Here is an 8,087-nt window from a genome sequence, read left to right as displayed (position 1 = left end):
TTGATGTAGGGCGCTCTGAGGGTGAAAGGGGACGAGCTTGAGACGCACAAGCTAGCTTAAATAGGGGCAAACCCTTGGAATTAGGGTTTCATCAGACAGTGGGGACTCGCCGAGTCCGGAATATGGACTCGCTGAGTCGCCAACTTAAACATGCTCCGGATCCCGTTTCTACTCGGCGAGTCGGACCTACAACTCGCCGAGTCCAAGGCTAAAAAAAATGAAAAACACTAAGATAAATTTTAGGTACCAGGAACTAGGTGCTAGAAATCTCCCCCACTTATTTTAGACTTCGTCCTCGAAGTATGCTACTCGATCTTGAAACAGCTCGGGGTAATGCTCCAACATTTCTTCCACCGGCTCCCAAGTCCACTCGGACCCCTTTCGGTGCTGCCACTGCACCTTCACTAACTCCACCCTCTTGTTCCTTAGATCCTTCGACTTCCGGTCGAGGATTGCGACTGGGTGCTCAATGTAATTCAGGCTGTCATCAACCTGTATATCCTCTAACGGCACCACCACTAAATCATCCACGAGACACTTCTGCAGCTGGGAGACATGTAAGGTGCTGTGGATCTGGCTGAGCTCGGCTGGCAGATCCAGCCTATATGCTACCTTGCCCACCCGGGCTGCAACCCTGAACGGACCAATGTATCTCGGACCCAACTTGCCCCGCTTCCTAATCGGATGACGCCTTTCCAAGGTGACACTTTCAGGAGAACCATATCCCCGACCTGGAACTCCAGGTCTGAGCGACGCTTGTCGACATAACTTTTCTGCCGACTCCACGCAGTCTGAAGCCTGCTCCGAACCTGCTGGATTCTCTTGGTCGTCTTGAGCACCACCTCGGTGCTCCCCATGACCCTCTGGCCAACTTCACCCCAACATATCAGGGTCCTGCACCTCCGACCGTACAACATCTCGAATGGAGGATGGTCAATACTCGCGTGGTAGCTGTTGTTGTACGAGAACTCAGCCAAGGGAAGATAGGTATCCCAGCTACCACCAAAGTCTAGCACGCAAGCCCGCAACATATCCTCCAAAGTCTGGATGGTCCGCTCACTCTGACCATCCGTCTGCGGGTGAAAGGCGGTGCTAAAGTGCAGACGAGTGCCCAACTCATCATGAAACTTCTTCCAAAACCTGGAAGTGAACCGCACATCTCGATCTGATATCACTGACACTGGCACCCCATGTCGTGCCACTATCTCCCTGATGTAGATATCGGCCAACTTTTCGGCTGAGATACTTTCCTGAATTGGAATAAAATGGGCGCTCTTGGTCAATCGATCCACGATGACCCAAATCAAATCCACTCCTCGCGCCGTCCGAAGAAGCTTTGTGATAAAATCCATCGTAATATCCTCCCATTTCCATAACGGGATGTCCAACGGCTGCATCTTGCCGTGTGGTCTCTGATGCTCGGCCTTGACCTTCTTGTAGGTCAAACACCGCTCGACGTACCACGCCACATCCCGCTTCATGCAGAGCCACCAATAGTCTAGACGAAGATCCCTATACATCTTCTTCGCCCCTGGATGAATAGAGAATCGGGATTTGTGCGCCTCCTCCATCAAGATCTGGCACACGCCTCCATGATATGGCACCCACACCCTACGGTGTAGTGTCAATAACCCCCGGCTATCATAATCAAAGGAGGTGACTTGACCCACTATTCGCTCACTCTTCCGATGTTCCTCCTTCATAGCCTCTTGTTGAGTCTCCCGAATCTGCTCCAACAGGGGAGTCACCACAGTCATCCTCATGCAAATATCCCTGATCGGCGCCGCCTTGCGGCTAAGCGCATCGGCCACCACATTGGCCTTCCCCGGGTGGTAAAGGATCTCGCAATCATAACCCTTCACCACGTCCAACCACCGACACTGCCTCATGTTCAGATTCGGTTGATCCATAAGGTACCTCAAACTCTTGTGGTCCGTGTAAATGGTACATCGGACCCCGTAGAGGTAATGCCGCCAAATCTTGAGGGCGAAAACCACCGCCCCCAACTCCAAATAATGTGTCGGGTAGTTCGCCTCGTGTGGCTTCAGCTGCCTCGAAGCATAAGCAATGACATGCCCCCTCTGCATCAATACTGCGCCCAAACCTGAGATCGACGCATCGCAGTATACCACAAAATCCTCTACGCCCTCGGGCAGAGCTAAGATCGGCGCCTCGCACAATCTCTGCCTTAGAATCTCGAACGCTGCCTGCTGCTCAGGCCCCCATCGAAAGACCACAGCTTTCCTAGTTAACCGTGTCAAGGGTACGACTATCTTGGAGAAATCCCGAATGAATATCCGATAGTAGCCTGCCAATCCTAGGAAACTCCGAATCTCGGATGGAGACTTCGGAACCTCCCACCTCATCACGACCTCCACCTTGTCCGGGTCTACTGAAATCCCATTCTGGTTGACGAGGTGCTTAAGAAACTGCACCTCGCGCAACCAAAACTCACATTTGGAGAACTTGGCGTACAAGCTCTCCCTCCTCAGGGTCTCCAAAACCTCTCTCAGATGCTCCTCATGTTCCTCCTGTGTCTTGGAATAAACCAAGATGTCATCAATGAAAACTATCACAGACCGATCCAACATCGGTCTACACACACGGTTCATGCGATCCATGAACGCGTCAGGAGCATTGGTGAACCCGAACGGCGTCACCACGAACTCATAATGGCCATAGCGCGTCCGAAATGCGGTCTTCTGTACATCCTCTTCTCTGACCCTCACATGATGATAACCTAAACGCAAATCGATCTTTGAGAACCAAGATGCTCCCTGCAGCTGATCAAAGAGGTCATCAATCCTCGGGAGTGGGTAACGGTTCTTCACCATTACCTTATTTAGCTCCTGGTAATCTATACACATCCGCTGCGACCCATCCTTCTTCTTCACAAATAGGATCGGGGCTCCCCAGGGTGAACTGCTCAGTCGAATAAATCCCTTGTCTAGCAGCTCCTGCAGCTGCGTAGACAACTCATGCATCTCGGGAGGAGCCAACCGATAGGGTGCCTTGGCTATTGGAGCTGCACCAGTAACTAGGTCGATTCTGAACTCCACCTGATGCTCCGGAGGTATTCCAGGAAGCTCCACCGGGAACACATCAGCATAGTCTCGCACCACTGGAACCTCGCTCACCGTCGCTTTACCCGTCTCCCGGATATCCATAACATACACGACATATCCCGCGCAACCCTGCCGAAGGTAGCGCCTAGCTCTCGCTGCTGAACATACTGCAGGTCCATGCTGTGGCCTCTCGCCGTGAATCACCAACTCTCCCCCACTCGGGGTCCTGATCCGCACTAGCTGTTGTGCGCAATCTATCACTGCCCCATTAGGGATCAACCAATTCATGCATATAATCACCTTGTTCCCCCGCAACGGGATGGGAACCAAATCCACCAAATAGCGCTCCTCAAATAACCTCAGAACACAATCCCTGAATATTGTCGATGCTCGCACCGATCGATCATCGGCAATATCTACCTCTAAAGGGCAATCCAACATACCCGAAGACTCAGTAAACCTCTTGCTAAGCGCAGGGAAAACAAATGACCGGGTGGCCCCCGAGTCAAACAACACCTGGACAGGAATACCGTTCACATGGAACGATCCTAATGCATATACACAGAGCACATATCAATATCATAACATCATAAAAAAAAGGTAGAGGGAAAGAATCATACCCGTCACCACATCGGGTGTCGCGCGTGCCTCCTCTGCCGTCAGCTGGAACGCCCGGCTCCTCACCATTGGAGCCTCTGCCTTGCCCTGCCGGCCATCCGTAATCCGCAGGGTAGCTGGAGCCGGCGCCTTAACCGGCGCTGATGCTGTCAACTGGGGGCAATTGGCCTTCTTGTGGCCCCTCTGGTTGCAGTGAAAACACAGCAACTCCGATGTCTGAATCACAGGTGCAGGGGCGGTACAATCCCTGCTGATATGCCCTAACTTGCCACACTTATAGCAACCTGACGATCCCAGTCTACATGCCCCCTCATGAGGCCTGCCGTATTTCCTACAGCGGCTCGGTTCTGACTGGCCTTTCGGCCTACCATCGGATCCCTTGGGCTTCTTCCCCAAAGCCCCTCCTATCTGTCCCTCCTCTGACTTCCTCTTTCGTATGTGCTCCAAATCTATCTCCCTCTCCCTCGCCCTGGCAATCATAGAGTCCAGGGTAGGGCAAGCCGAAAAGCTGACATGCTCCCGAATATCAGCGCGTAGCATGTCGTGGTAGCGGGTCCTCCTCATGTCTTCATCACCCGTGTACTGGGGCACCAACAATGCCCTCTCCCGGAACTTGGCAATGCTCTCCGCCACAGTCTCCGTCGTCTGCCTCATGTCCAAAAACTCCCTGGCCAGTTGCTGAAGCTCGACAGTCGGCACAAACTCTGCCCTGAACCTGGTTGCGAAGTCCGACCAAGTCATAGCCTCGACAGCCGAGGCTCCCAACGAGTCCCCCGCGGACTCCCACCAATCCCTAGCTTGATCTCGTAAACACCCTGCTGCGAACCTCACCTTCGACCCCTCAGGGCAGAAGCTAGTCATCTGTGCAGACTCAATGTCTGCAATCCATCGTCTGGCAGCTATGGGGTCCTTCGCCCCGTGAAAATCCGGCGCACCACTGCCCCGAAAGTCCTTGAAGGACAGCGTGCGAGATCCCGAATGGCCAGATGCCATGTCGCTCCTTAATGCCCGAAGGCGATCCTCCATCAACTCCAATATCCATTCCTTGATCGACCCGAAGATAATGGGGGTCAACTCAAGGATGCCTCTGGTGATCTCTGACGCGATGAACTCGTGTAGCCCCTCATCTACTGGCTCGGAACCTGATCCCGAACCCGATCCCTCTCCTATACTGCCAACTGCTGGCCTCGAGCGTAGTACCACCATTCTGAAATACAAAAGAAATAACAATTGTTAGCGATACTGATACTTCTGGAGGGATCACACCTACTACAAATTCCCTGGTCTTATCTTGGCCTTCCTTGATTCGGGTACGGATCCTATGCTTTCAGTAGTACGGGCCCATACTACCTTCCACATCTATCTGTACCTTCTCCAAGGACTGCCTTGACTCCACCAGGTCCCTTTCACTACCGATGATCTCTGCTACTCCTATCCTAGGCTTACCCTAGGAAACCTCTGACTCCACCCAACCCAGTCCTCAGCTGCTGAAGGGCTCTTAGTGATGCCAATTAGCTATTACCTGAATACAATCACATGAGACGAGGCTCGGATAAGCCTTCGAGTAAGGGACTCATCCCTACAATGGTTAGGACTCAAACAAGAGCTATGCAATAGGGTCAAATCCAACACTCTGAGATTATTCAACCCTGATCACATGTGACCTTAACGTATTCACCTAACAACTAACTCCCATCACTCAAAGCCCACATAGCACAAAGCAAACAGCATTTGGACAAAAGGAAACAATCTCAAGCAACTCTATCCTCGTAGAGGAAAACTGAACTAGCATACAATGCTAAACTCGTACTATCAGGCATAACCTAAACAGGCTATCCTACTACTGTCTACTCAGTTCTAGCATGCAACTTTTCATACACTGAAGCACATAAGCAGGCACATAAGGCATCACTCCTAGATCCTTAGTCCTATTCTAGCATGTTGTTCTACTGAAACTGATAAACATAACATCAGCTTGTATGGGTACTTTGGGGAATACTTAGTTGAGCTCGGCCGGTCGCGCACATCACACACTTTGTTCTTTCTTAAAACCCTTTACTTAGCCTTTTAGAAAACATTTTCTTTTTCCATAATCTTTTAGTCCCTCGATTTGAGTTCAAACACCCCCGAAGGTGTGTCCGAATCCCTCAAACCAGGGCTCTGATACCAACTTGTAACATCCCAAAAATATGAGCCAAAAATTTCATTTTTAAAACATGCACTTGGCATAACATTAGGGATAAAACGTTCAACGATAATATCATTTCACAAAAGATATTGCATGTCTAGAAAACATTTTTATAAAACATTAAAGTGTCAGAGTACAATTTCCCAGGAGGATCTCGTGATGCGGAAAGCAAGGCATGTGTGTGATGTACCGCTACCGCACCAGCTCCTTCCCCTTCGACGAAGAGGTACCTAAAACCGAAACTGAAAACTGTAAGCACGAAGCTTAGTGAGTTCCCCCAATATACCACATACTATACAATCACATAGCATATATACTGCCGGGCAATTCTGGGGAACCCAACCTACCCGGTACGGCCATTCTGGGGTGCCGACCTACCCGTGTCAAGTCGTTCTGGGGTGCTGACTACTCATGTAAAGCCATTCTGGGGTGCTGAATACCCTTCGGTCCTGACGACCGAACCCCGAGGACTATTTCACCCCCTGCTACTACTACTATCACATATCATAACAGATCATGCTAACACATAAACATAACATCACATACTGTCAGACGTATCGGGGGTGTCTGACTACCCTCCAGTCCTAACAACCGAACTCTACTACTATCACATATAACATATCCTGCTAGCATATACCATATCATGTAGTAGCAACCTAGATGATATCACAGAGACAATCATCTATCATACGTCTCCTACTGGTGGGCCGGCATTGTGGCCTTAGACCCACCACTACTGGAAGGTAACTCACCTCGAAATAGCTGCTGATCGGTGTGGGAATTGACTGTCTGCTGCTGCTGCTGCTCCGGAAATCCTCCGGCTATAATTCCCACAAAATACTCAGTCAAACACCGCTAATTGCCCCCTTGGGTAAAATGACCATTTTACCCCTGATCAAGTCAAAAGTCAAAGTGAGGGTCAACTTCCAGTTGACCCGACTCGCTGAGTTAGTCACCAACTCGTCGAGTCCCGTCCATTTGATTATCCTTAATCCCGTCTTTACTCGTCGAGTTAGGCATTGACTCGACGAGTTCGCCTTCTAAACTGATGTCCAAGTCCTTCATCCTACTCACCGAGTTGTATGAACAACTCGCCGAGTTCATCTTCATCCGATGAACACTTTATACTGTGACTCACCGAGTTGTATGAACAACTCGTCGAGTCTGTTCTTGATCTAAGAAGGTTGCCTTGAACTCGTAGAGTCGGGGAATTGACTCGCCTAGTTCTTTCATGGATGAGTTCGGCTTCCAACTCACCGAGTCCACCCAGGACTCACTACTCTGCTCGGCATGAACGAAAAAGGGGAAAAACTCAGGGACTCGCGGCTCGACTCACCGAGTCCGATGAGCGACTCGCCGAGTCTGCCACATGCAAATACTATACACTCGATCTTGCTCGAAACCAGTTCATGCCATTTACAGATTTGGGTTCTTAGGGCAGGATTTTCACGTAAAGTTTCCAACTTTACGTGTAGAAATGCATAGAATGGGGATTAAAGGCGAAATAAGGGCTTAGAAGGTAGATCTAGGACATTCAAGCAATTTACTCCCATAAAGGTTATAGATCTGAGCTTCTGGAGCTCAAACATGACTAGATCTAGCGGATAATCAACCTATTGTGAATTCTACTTCATGCACAAACTTGGAAAAAGGTTCAAGAAGAGCTCAAAAGGTGCTCTAATGGGGTTTTAAGCATACAAACAGAAAGGAGCAGAGATATACCTCAAAGAACTCTGAAACTGCACCAAGATATCTGGTCTCCTTCTTCTCTTCTTGATCCACTCTCCCTCTTCTCCCAAAATCTTCAAGAAATCACTCTAAACACTTCAATCTCACAAGAAACGAGTTAGGGTTTGATGTAGGGCGCTCTGAGGGTGAAAGGGGGCGAGCTTGAGCCACACAAGCTAGCTTAAATAGGGGGCAAACCCTTGGAATTAGGGTTTAATCAGACAGCGGGGACTCGCCGAGTCCGGAATATGGACTCGCCAAGTTGCCAACTTAAACATGCTCCGGATCCCGTCTCTACTCGGCGAGTCGGACCTACAACTCGTCGAGTCCAAAGCTAGAAAAAATGAAAAACATTAAGATAAAGTTTACGTACCAGGAACTAGGTGCTACAGTAGGGGTGGTGGTGATGGTGGCGGGTGGTAGGGTAGGGTTGGGTGGTGGTGGAAATGGTGGGGGTGGTAGTGGCGGGAGGTGGTTTTGGTGGGGTG

Source organism: Lactuca sativa, chromosome 7 (genome assembly GCF_002870075.4).
Source record: "Lactuca sativa cultivar Salinas chromosome 7, Lsat_Salinas_v11, whole genome shotgun sequence".
Lineage (NCBI taxonomy): Eukaryota > Viridiplantae > Streptophyta > Magnoliopsida > Asterales > Asteraceae > Lactuca > Lactuca sativa.
This window is presented reverse-complemented; position numbering follows the sequence as displayed.